The 12,981-nt window shown below is 44.3% G+C and overlaps 1 protein-coding gene across 1 annotated transcript in view; it reads right to left on the minus strand.

Moving 5' to 3' along the window:
- Positions 1-12,981, minus strand: part of LOC109065248 (NACHT, LRR and PYD domains-containing protein 3-like) — an 84,897-nt gene that overhangs the window by 46,039 nt on the left and 25,877 nt on the right. The gene's annotated exons all lie outside the window — the stretch shown is intronic.

Below are 12,981 nucleotides of genomic sequence, written 5' to 3' on the forward strand. Positions count from 1 at the left end.
ACAGCATTTATTACAGTATAGAAGTCAAGTCAAGTCAAGTCTGCTTTATTGTCAATTCTTCCACATGTACAGTACATACATACAGAGAATCGAAATTGCATTTCTCTCAGAGCCCCGGTGCATACAGATAACACTAACAGTAGAGCCTAAAAATCTAGATCAAATATAAAATATAAGATAAAACTATACAATAAGGGAATGTAAAAAAAGACATAATAGAAAAAAAAAAATATGGTTAAATAAAAGCAGCGCAAGGCACATGGCAGACAGAGTGCAAAACCAGTGAACAAACAGTGCAGATAAAAAGATTTTTAGTGCATAAAAAAATAGCTTATTCAGTCTGATTAAAGTGACAAAGGGCTCAAGAGCAGTTATTTTATTTAAACTGACTGATGAGGTGGTAGAATGACGTCAGTTCCATGGTGAATGAGGAAGTGAGCAGACCAATGCTGCACAAAGTGACTGGTGCATGTCATCGTATGTTAGAGGGAGGGGGGTGGAAGGACCTGGGGATGTTGGACCTGGGGGGGGGGGGGGTGTGTTCATAGTTCAGTGGTGCCCGGGGCTGAAGAGGGACGGGGGGCAAGTTCGGAAGCGAGTTCAGCTTCCTGACAGCCTGATGGATGAAGCTGTCCTTCAGTCTGCTGGTCCTGGCCTGGAGACTCCGCAGTCTCCTCCCTGATGGCAGCAGACTGAAGAAGCTGTGTGACGGGTGAGTGGGATCACCTGCAATGCAGAGGGCTTTGCGAGTGAGACGGGTTCTATAAATGTCCTGGAGGGAGGGAGGAGAGAGACACCAATGATCTTCTCAGCTGCTCTCACTATGCATTGCAGAGTCTACCGGCAGGACGCGTTGCAGGCACCATACCACACAGTGATGCAGCTGGTCAGAATGCTCTCAATGGTGCCTCTGTAGAAGGTGTACATGATGGGGGCTGGGGCTCTGGCTCTCCTCAGTTTGCGGAGGAAGTAGAGACGCTGCTGTGATTTCTTGGCCAGTGCTGCGGTGTTGTCGGTCCAGGAGAGGTCCTCTGTGATGTGCACACCCAGGAACTTGGTGCTGCTCACTCTCTCCACAGTCGCACCGTTGATGGTCAGAGGAACATGCTGAGTGTGCACATCACTGTCCACGTTCAGAGAGAGATTGTTGTCACTGCACCCCCCCCCCCCCCAGGCGGCTCACCTCGCTCCTGTAGTTTGTCTCATCTCTGTTGCTAATGAGACCCACCACAGTCGTGTCATCCGCAAACTTAATTAAGAGGTTGGAGTTGTGTGACGGTGTACAGTCGTGGGTCAGCAGAGTGAAGAGGAGGGGGCTCAGCACACATCCTTGGGGGCCCCCAGTGTTCAGTGTGATGGTGCTGGATGTGTTGCTGCCGACACGTACTGCCTGAGGTCTTCCAGTCAGAAAGTCCAACAGCCAGTTGCACAGCGAAGTGTTGATTGCCCCAGCTCGACCAGTTTGTGAATGAGCTGTTGAGGGATGATTGTGTTGAATGCTGAACTAAAGTCTATGAACAGCATTCTGACGTATGAGTCTTTTTTCTCTAGATGTGTGAGTGCTTAGTGGAGGGTAGTTGAGATGGCATCATCGGTCGACCGGTTGGACCGATATGCAAACTGGAATGGGTCCAGGGAGGGGTGGGGGCAGACTTGATGTGGTGCATGACTAGCCGTTCGAAGCACTTCATGAGGATGGGAGTAAGTGCAACAGGACGGTAGTCATTGAAGCAGGATGGAGATGGCTTCTTCGGGACTGGAATGATGGTGGTAGCTTTGAAGCATGTGGGAACAACAGCCTGACTAAGTGAGATGTTGTCTCTCAGTACACGCCCAGGAATGTTGTCAGGACCCGGAGCTTTGACCATAGAAGCCTTATTATGTGATAAAAAAGTGTTTGTAGTATATAAACAAATCATTATTATTGGTTATTGTCCAGCAGTTATAGATTTCTAAGCCAATTAAAAGCTAAAAATTAGAGAAAATTTTAAGTATCCACTACCAGTCAAAAGTTTTTGAACAGTAAGCTTGTTAATGTTTTTTAAAGAAGTCTCATCTGTTCACCAAGCCTGCATTTATCTGATCCAAAGTACAGCAAAACAGTAAAATTTTGAAATATTTTTACTAACCTATTTAAAATAACTTTTCTATTTGAACATATTTCAAAATGTAATTTATTGAGATTTCAAAGCTGAATATTTAACATCATTACTCCAGTCACAGGATCCTTCAGAAATCATTCTGATATTCTGATTTGCTGATCAAAAAACACTTATTATGATGATGTTGAAAACAGCTGAGTAGAATTTTTTCAGGTTTCTTTGATGAATAGAAAGTTCAGAAGAACAGCATTTATCTGAAATATATCTTTTGTAAAATTATGTCTTAATCATCACTTTTGATCTAAAGAATCCTTGCTAAATAAAATTAATTTCTATAATTTATTTTCCAAAAAATAAAAATTATACTGACTCTAAGCTTTTGAATGATATAGTGTATAATGTTGCAAAAGCTTTTTATTTCACATAAATGCTGATCTTTGGATCCTTCTATTCATCAAAGAATACTGAAAAAAAATGTACTCATCTGTTTTAAATATTGATAATCAGCAAATCAGCATATTAGAATGATTTCTGAAGGATGTGATACTGAAGACTGGAGTAATGATGCTGAAAATTCACCTTTGATCACAGGAATAAATTACAGTTTAAAATATATTCCAATAGAAAACAGTTATTTTAAATAGTAAAAATATTTCACAATATTACTGCTTTTGCTGTACATTGGATCAAATAAATGCAGGCTTGGTGAGCAGAAGACACTTCTTTAAAAACATTAAAAATGTTACTGTTCAAAAACTGTTGACTGGTAGGCTATATAGATTACAGAAATGTTAAATTGTAATGTTTTATATATATCCTCCTCACTTCTGAAAAGATGGCTATGCCCCTGCTCTATGACACATCAAAGAGGCTCGCTGGCGCATCACCAACACCAAACAAATATCTAGCATGCTAAATATCTGGGCCAGTCAGCCGCCTCGACATCACATGGTGTCAGGTGTCGTGACGAGCTACAGCCAGTGAGAAAGCAAGGCATGGGTTGAGGTCAGCGGAAGAAAAACTGTAGCAGCAACACGGCTTTAAAAAAAGTTTGGACACAAGAAATGGAGCAAAACATTTTCAGAACAGGTCATCACGCAAACAGCTTGCAGCAATAATTTCTTCCCAATGTCCATTTTCAAATAAACAACTCTTGTTTCATGTGTTGATTCGTGTCAGTCCTGTACAACTTCTCGCATGTGTTTTTGTGACATAACACAGGGATCTGCAGAGGGTTTAAGTCATGTAGTGTGAACTAGGCTTTAAGAGGGTGTTCAGTGGGTGTTTGATTAGGGTTGGCACTAAACTCCACAGGTCAGTGGTCCTCCAGAACAGGTTTGGACACCCCTGTTTTAGACCAGGGGGAGGCAAGTTCAGTCCGAGAGAGCCGCTGTCCTGCAGAGTTTAGCGCCAACTAATCAAACACACCTGAACAAGCTAATCAATGTCTTCAGGATTATAAAGGCTATAGCCAGGTGAGTTTCTTTTTCAGAAGTTTTTTTTTTCCCCAGCAACTTTATAGGACTGAACTTACCTAGCCCTGCTCTAGACTTTGCTCTGAATTTCCCGCATAACTATGCACGCTGCTTCTAAATATCAAAGTTCTGGTGACGCTGTTTCTAACCCAGACTTCTGAGGTTGATGAACACACCGATGTGTTCACTTGCATTTTTCTGATAACATAGGGTAACCATGCGTTCCCTTTTTCCTGGAAATGTCCTGGTCAGGATTCGTGGGGCGTGAGAAGGTGGGATCTACAGACAATGGTCAAAGTGATGCAAATACGTCTTCATATAAGGTGTGTTTGACTTGAAGCGGCGCTGAGCAGACCAAACGGTTTATGATATCAAAGTACCGTGAGAGTGATTCAAAAGCATAAGAATTTGTATGCTCTCTATAGGTTAGAAATTGGTCTGTGCAATGAATAAATTTACCACAGAAGCATGCGTGTACCTGTTTACAAACCTATTTTCCAACAAAGAGATTTAATTACGTTTTTACCCCAAATTCACTTAATACCATCAGTCAAGTGTTTGAAATAACTTGTTTTTGTGATCTGACATGGTATCATATCACAGAATGAGGCAGAAATCATACTATCATAGTTTTATATACAGTGATAGAAGGCTATGTCAATTAACACTGCATTATAAATATACTTGATTCTTATAAAAAATACCTGAGATGGCTTGAAGAACACAGATAAATCATATATTGTCACAATCTTTTGTTTATTGTCTTTATGTTTCATTGGTTAAAACAACTCTATCTGCATTTTATTCCGCTACAGCGAAAGCTGGATGCCTTTGTCCGTATAAGGGATTTCCTGGAACATCATGAGTTCTATTACTTCTGTGAGTATCACTTGGGGAGTTTCTGCGCGATGGTGCCCTCCAGCTACGAGTATGAATGAAACAGACATTACATTAAGTGTGTATTCACTAATGCATTTTAGGTAAAATAGAAAAAATTAATAAATGAATAAATAATACTTCTCTCTAAAGAAATTTGAAGTAGATAAATGAAAATCCACATATCCCTTTTCCACCAAGTTTGAGTGCTGGTTCAGAGCCAGAGCCTAGTTTCAAATAGGTTCTTTGTCTTTCAACACCCAAAGTACCAGCTCCGAACCAGGAAAAGTGGTTTATAAGTAGCACCAAAACATTGCTGGGCTAGAAGTAAAATCCGCTTGCGTCAGGGGCTGGGGGCGGGGTTGCCGTAATCAACAAGATGAACAGAAACTTTTGACCACCATTTTTGAAATCGCAGCTTAACACGAACACGTTGAATTCGTCGTGTTTGGATGCCGATGTAGATTTGCAAGGCCATGAACATCAATAGCAATGCAACGTCCACCACTGTTGATAGTGTGTTTAGGCTTGTTTGGGCTGCATCGGCGCTGCATGGACCGGTTGGTGTGCTTTTGGTTTGGTGTCGTGCTCCGATCGGTCTGCATGACGCCAATACATCTTGAACAAACCTGTTGTGTTTGGTACTGCCACGCTAGCGTTACTGGGAAAGATGAGACATATTTAGTGACGTAAGACCTGGCTCTGTGGTGGCTCTCTAACCCATGGATAGGCAAACCAGTTCTTAGAAGGCTCGCCAGTTGAACCAGCTCTAAACCGGCAATAGCACGGCTCTGAACTAGCACCCGGTTCACACTGGTGGAAAAGGGGTAACAGAGAAGTGTACAGGAGTTTATTTTTTCCCTCTCAGTGGACGCATAAGATTTTCTTACAAAAAATTAATTACTGTCAGATTTTTATCATAATAATTTAATATTTTATAATAAAAGCTTTCTAATGATTTATAGCTTTAGGCCCCCTGCATGTTAACTATACTATTAGTGTATGTTATTGTATAACTGTATGTTAATTAAACTATTATTATAATTAATAACTATTATATTATATTCTCAAGAACTGTGTTTTGTATTTTACAGTGAAATAGTGTTTTTACAATAGTAATGTTTCTTGTTTTGTTTAATGTTTTTATTTAGTAATAATAATAATCATAATTATTATTAGTCATACTGATATGTCAAAAGATTTTTGCCAAATTGTTCATCGCTACCAAAAAGGACAACAAACCTGGTGTTCTTTATAATTTTTGGCCATTTTTGCCAAATAAATAAAATGTTTGTTTGATAAGCTTTCTTGTTAAAGTTTGGATTTTGTGTGTCCTGTATGGAACATTAAGTAAGGGAAAATGTACATCCAGCTGGTTGTTATCACAGAATAACCCCCGACAGGGTAATATGGACCCCACCATGATGTAATTAATAATTAGACACTTAAATATTGATTTGAGTTGAAATATTTGAATGCAAAGCTTCCTGAAGGTAGCAGTTGTGAGCAAGCGGCAAGTTCAAACTAGACAGACATTTAAGGGAAATGGTGCAGTCATACCACTCATTACATCACATCACATCACATAAATAATTATGCTGATAAAAGATATTGATTTAAGATGAAATTGTTTTAAAATCTTACCAGTAGTTATCTTATAATCCATTACAGTGTACAAAACAATCATCGCAAAATGGCAGCAGCTGCGTTTGTATGAAACGAGAGAGCGAGTCCATGATATAAAGATGTTAAAGATGTCCATAATATTGAATCGATTTTTAATATTTTATTAGATAACCAAACGCAAAGCTTCCACGAAGAAAAACTGTTCGTAGCAAATATATAGCGCTAGCTTTTACCGGTTGTTATCAAGGGATAACAAACATCGGAATGTTGCGACTGACCAGTCAGAATCAAGTATTCCACAGAGCCGTGTAATAATGTCCTTTATTAGTCATATGGCTGTTTAAGTGATGAATGTGGCATAGGGTGTAGTGATGGGAACATCGGCTCATTTTACTGACTCTCATTCATCAAAATGAAAAAAACTTTTTTCAAGTCATTTCGTTCATTTAAGTGGCTTTAAATGTTATACTTTTAACAGCTAAATTCCCCAAACATATCCACCTATCCAATCTTGATAATTTAGCAAATTAAGAAATCACTATAATGCAGCCAAAGATCATTTACAGGGAACATAAATAATTACTTTACCTCCCAAGTATTTCATTTATTTGTCATGTGATAGACGCAATGAACGAATCGTTCACAAATGATCCAGCACTAATAGGGTGTGAGAGTAGTTCATGTTTGTTCATGCTGTAATAATAATAATAATAATAATAATATTCATTTTTTATACCACCTTTCAGGAACCCAAGGACACTTTACAAAATAATACAAGCAAATTGGCAAGCAAAATGCACCAGACAGTCAAAAGCCCAAAGACGTTTCACAATATAATACAAGCAATTATGGCAAGATGGTGGTCTTATGTCATACAAACAGAAGTTGAGAAATAGAGAAGCAGAGAAGTAAATGAGTTATTTAGAGGACAAAGTGAATAGATGAGTTTTAAGTTAAGACTTAAAGGCCTGGAGAGAGGAGGCAGCACAAATATTATGGGGCAGCCTATTCCATAGCTTAGAGCCTATAATACAAAAAGCCCTACCACCCACCGTAGAGCAAGTTATCATTGTTAGATCTGAGAGTCCTTGCAGGATTGTATGGTTGCACTAACTCAGGTAGGTATTGAGGTGTGAGGCCGTGACAGGCCTTATAAACTAAAACTAAGAGTTTGAACTGAATACGTTTGGCCACAGGAAGCCAGTGAAGATGGTGAAGGATGGGAGCGATGTGTGCAGATTTTTTGTTAAATGTAAGGGTTCGAGCAGCAGAGTCTTGTACCATTTGAAGGCGATTAATAACTTTGGCAGATAAGCCACTATACAGTAATCCAATCTGGAGGTTATAAAAGCATGGATAATAGTTTTAGCATCTCCAGTATTAAGTGAGGGATGTATACGAACAATATTCCGCAATTGGTAAAATCATGATTTAACAATCTGACCAATATGTAAATTAAAGCATAACACAGAGTCAAACAATATTCCTAAATTTTGCAAAGTTGTTGAGGTCCTAATCTGGACAACATCGATATCTATGAAGATGTCATGCTGGGAAGAGCTCTGTGATTTAGGGCCAACCAGCAGGATTTCAGTTTTGTCTGAATTTAGTTGTAAAAAGTCTGACATCCAGGTTTAAAGTTCTTGAAGACAGGAAACAATAAAAATGGGTGGACAAACTGAGCTGGGTTGAACCGTAAAATAGATTTGAATATCATCAGCATAGCTATGAAAATTGAGATCATGACGTCTGATGATCTGACCCAGTGGCAGTACGTAAATGAGAAATAGAAGTTGACCAACTGTGACTGTGTGAGATCTATTCTTATCTATCTATCTATCTATCTATCTATCTATCTATCTATCGAATTGCTGTCTATCCGATAGATATGAAGTTAGCCACTGAAGAGCAGCACCAGTGATACCTATAGCAGATAGTGGAGAAAGAAGAACAGAATTCTGAACATTCGGCAGAACACACCACAAAATCTTCTACTGAATTTAAATTATTCGGATGTTTTACTGAACGTTGTTGTCACAGCCACACCATCTACACTCCCTGAATCGGACACTTACGCCACGCCCACTCGTTCCCAATCACCAGCATTCTGAACACCTGTGCATCATCACCAGTATCACACATAAAGCCCTCAGTCACCATCACTCAGTGTCTGGTCTTGCACCGATCTCCCTACTTACCTGAACGCCCTTCGTCAAACCTACCTGAACTGTTTAACCCTCTTCATCCTCCTCTGCCTACCTGTTCCCATCGTCTTCGTCGGAGTCACCATCTGTATCACCATCACCGTAAAGGAAAGTTGTGTTACCACTGTTTGTCTACGTGTCAAGATTCACCTGTGTCTGAAACCTCTGATTAAACTTTAACACTTTTGCACTGAATCCTCTGTGTCCTCGTCTGTGTCTGACAGAAGACCAGACCTTATGCAGAGCTCTTCAGACACAGGCGAGGACCGCACCGCGGATCCCTTCACTGAATTGGTTCACGCTGTACGGTCCTCACTCATGCAACTTCCCTCACCTGCTGTCAACTGCTCATCGCCATCCAACACCGCTACAACTCTGGTCACTTCTTCAGTTGCCCTGCGAGTCCCATGGCCAAACCAGCGACATACAGCGGCGCGGCGGAGGATTGCAGCGGGTTTCTGCTACAGTGTTCACTCTACCTGGAGTCCAACGCTCACCTCTTCACCACCGAACGCAGTCGAGTTGCCTTTATCATCAATCTGCTAACAGGTAAAGCTCTCCGATGGGCCCAATCTCTCTGGGAATCGAATTCCTCTGCTACTGGATCTGTTACTGATTTCTGTTCCCAGTTAAAGTCTGTCTTTGGTCAACAAGCGTCTGAATTATCTGTCCATGATCAACTGTTTTACAATTCGCCAACAGCGAAATGAGTCCGTGAGTGATTATGCGGTTCGCTTCCGTACCCTCGCTTACATCAGCGGTTGGAATGAAAGCGGCCTTAATCACCGCCTATCGCCACGGTCTATGTGAGAAAATACAAAGTTTGATTGTTGTATATGAAGATTCACTGGGACTGGAGTCTCTAATCCAGAAATCCATCAGAGAGTGCCCAGAGACTCAGTGCATGTAGACAACTCACTTCCGCTGTATGTCCTCCGCCCGCTCTACCATCTGTCGCTCCTCCAGCACCTGAACCCATGCAAATAGATTCACACCATCTATCTACATCAGAACATCAGCGGAGGATTAACACCGGGCTGTGTCTCTCTACTGTGGGGGAGAGGGACACCTATTACCATCATGTCCCGTCCGACCTCCACGCCCAGCGGTGAGTACCATCCATCTACCACCTCAAACTGCTCAATTGATTCAAACCTGGGTTACTCTAAGACATCTCCACTCCTCTGTTTCAGTACAAGCCCTCATCGACTCTGGCTCAGCGGGGAACTTCATCAACCAGAAAACATTAAATCGTCTAAGTGTCAAGCGTCATCGAAGCCCCGTCGAACTCAGAATCACGACCATACAAGGAAAGCCGCACTGGGCCGAGGTCATATCCGCTATTTCTCCCCCACAGTCATCCTCCGCGTGGGTTCCCTACATGAGGAAGAAATCACGTTCATGGTGCTGGAGGAATCCACCGCAGACATCATCCTGGGACGCCCCTGGCTTCACCAACATCAACCACACTTCCATTGGCCCACAGGTGAGACCCTGAAATGGGGAAAAAACCCTGCCATTCTACCTGCATCACTCCACCAGTTAAAGTTCCCAAGGTCAGTCAATCCATCAAGAAGTCATCCCTACCGGTCCAGTCCACATCAGTGGAAAGCCCCGAAACTCAGGTGGAACATACCATCCCTCCAGAATATCGGGCGTTCCAGGATGTGTTCAGCAAGCGGTTGGCAACGAAACTTCCACCTCATCGGCCATGGGACTGCGCTATCGACCTCCTGCCTGGAGCAACCCTTCCCAAGGGACGAGTCTATCCTCTGTCCATCCCGGAGCAGAAGGCCATGGAGGAGTACGTACAGGAAGCTCTCGCTCAAGGATTCATCCGACCATCTACTTCCCCCTGCCGCTTCCAGCTTTTTTCTTCGTGGCCAAGAAGGACGGAGGCTTGAGGCCGTGCATTGATTATCGCCATCTCAATTCTCAAACCGTCAAATTCAGCTATCCTCTTCCCCTGGTCCCAGCTGCCTTGGAACAACTACGTGGAGCAAAGATCTTCACAAAAAACTGGACTTGAGGAGCGCCTACAATTTAATCCGTATCCGGAAGGGGGACGAGTGGAAGACAGCTTTCCTCACACTCCTTCCGGGCACTATGAATACCGGGTCATGCCGTATGGGTTATCCAACAGTCCTTCCGTCTTTCAGAACTACATGAACGAAATCTTCAGAGAATACCTTAACCAGTTCGTAATTGTCTACATCGATGATATCCTCATTTACTCCACATCCCAGGAAGAACACATCCAACATGTCATCCTTGTACTCCAAAAAACTCCGGGAACACCATCTTTACCTCAAATTAGAAAAAATGTGAGTTCCACACGCCCTCAGTCCAGTTCCTTGGATACATCATCGCCCCACGTGGCGTGAAGATGGACCAGGGGAAGGTGGAAGCCATCACACACTGGCCCCAACCTGGCTCCATAAAAGAACTCCAACGCTTCCTGGGCTTTGCCAACTTTTATAGGAGATTCATCAAGAACTACAGTTTACTCAGTTCACCTCTAACCTCACTCCTCCGGAACCGGCCCAAGTCTCTGTCCTGGAACCCCATGGCCACTGAAGCTTTCCACCAGCTCAAACAAGCCTTCCAGACCGCTCCGATCCTAGCTCATCCAGATCCCAACCGACAGTTCATAGTGGAAGTGGATGCTTCATCGACCGGGGTCGGAGCGGGGTACTCTCCCAGCGGCAGGGGGGATCCTCCACGACTCCATCCATGTGCCTTCTTCTCGAAGAAGCTATCCCCGGCGGAGCAGAATTACGACATAGGAAATCGTGAACTATTGGCAATCAAGCTGGCTCTGGAAGAGTGGCGTCATTGGCTGGAGGGAGCCAAGGTCCCTTTCGAGGTGATCACTGACCACCGGAACCTGGAATACCTCCGTGAAGCTAAGAGACTGAATCATCGCCAAGCTAGATGGGCCTTATTCTTCACGAGATTCGACTTTTAAAAGTCACGTATCGCCCTGGCTCCCAGAACAATAGAGCTGATGCTCTATCCCGCCTTCATCAGGCAGACCCAGAACCAGAATCTCCCCGAACCCATCCTCCCTCCAGCCATGATTGTAGTCCCATTCAATGGGACCTTAATCGTCTGATTGAACAAGAAAACCATCAACACCCTGCTCCGCCGGGAGGTCCAGAAGAGGGAAACTCTTCGTCCCTCCTCAACATCGGATCGGATTACCCTTCTGGACTTAGCTCACACCTCTCCGGGATCTGGACATCCAGGCAGGAGGCGGACCCTCTCGCTCCTGCAACAACGTTACTGGTGGCCCTCGATGAGTCAGGATACCTCCCGTTACCTCAAAGGATGCTCAGTCTGCGCCATAGCGAACACCCCTAGGAGACTCCCGGAAGGTAAACTGGTGCCTCTGCCCATTCCTGAACGTCCATGGACCCATATAGGTGTAGATTTCATGACTTACCTCCCCCTTTCTCAAGGAAATACTTGTGTGCTGGTAGTAGTCGACAGGTTTTCAAAATCATGCAAACTCATACCTCTCAAAGGACTTCCCACAGCGTTTGAAAGCGGCAGAGGCACTATTCCACAATGTGTTCCGTCACTTTGGCATTCCAGAAGACATCATCTCCGACAGGGGTCCCCAATTCATCTCCAGAGTCTGGTCAGCTTTCTTCCGCCTCCTAGGGGTATCCGTCAGCCTCTCTTCAGGATACCATCCACAGACCAACGGCCAGACTGAGCGGAAGATCCAAGAGATCGGGAGGTTCCCTGAGGGTCTACTGCCACCGGAATCAGGACTGTTGGAGCCAGTACCTACCCTGGGCAGAATATGCACAGAACTCCCTCCAGCAGTCTACCACCGGGCTCACCCCCTTCCAATGTGTCCTCGGATACCAGCCTCCACTCTTCCCATGGTCGGGTGAGCCCTCGGAGGTCCCAGCGGTAGATCACTGGTTCCGACAGAGCGAGAGGGTCTGGGACTCGGCTCACGTGCATCTCCAGCGGGCAGTTCGGATGCATAAAGAGCAAGCGGACGCTCGTCGAAGACCTACGCCACAATACCAACCTGGACAGCTGGTCTGGCTCTCGACAAGGGACATCCGCCTCCGGCTGCCCTGCCGTAAGCTGAGTCCTCGATACATCGGACCATTCAAGATCGAACGGCAACTGAACGAAGTGACCTATAGACTCCAGCTACCAGCACAGTACCGTATCTCACCTTCATTCCATGTCTCACTCCTCAAACCATTCACTGAACCTTTGTCTCCTCCATCCACAGAGCCTGGTGATGATGCCGTACCTCCTCCTCCCGCCATCGAAGAAGACAACAGCATCTTCCGGGTGAGAGCTATCCTCGACTCTCGACGACGGGGTCCTCAACTGGAGTACCTTGTAGACTGGGAGAACTACGGCCCGGAGGAGCGTTGCTGGGTTAATCGTAATGACATCCTGGACCCTAGCCTGCTCACCCGACTTCACCGAGACCATCCAGACCGCCCCGCTCCCCGTGGCCGTGGTAGACCCCGTCGTCGTTCAAGATCCCAGCCGTCAGGAGCCGCCCGTGGGGGAGGGGGTACTGTCACAGCCACACCATCTACACTCCCTGAATCGGACACTTACGCCACGCCCACTCGTTCCCAATCACCAGCATTCTGAACACCTGTGCATCATCACCAGTATCACACATAAAGCCCTCAGTCACCATCACTCATTGTC

This window comes from Cyprinus carpio, unplaced genomic scaffold (genome assembly GCF_018340385.1).
Source record: "Cyprinus carpio isolate SPL01 unplaced genomic scaffold, ASM1834038v1 S000006514, whole genome shotgun sequence".
NCBI classification, from domain to species: Eukaryota; Metazoa; Chordata; class Actinopteri; order Cypriniformes; family Cyprinidae; genus Cyprinus; species Cyprinus carpio.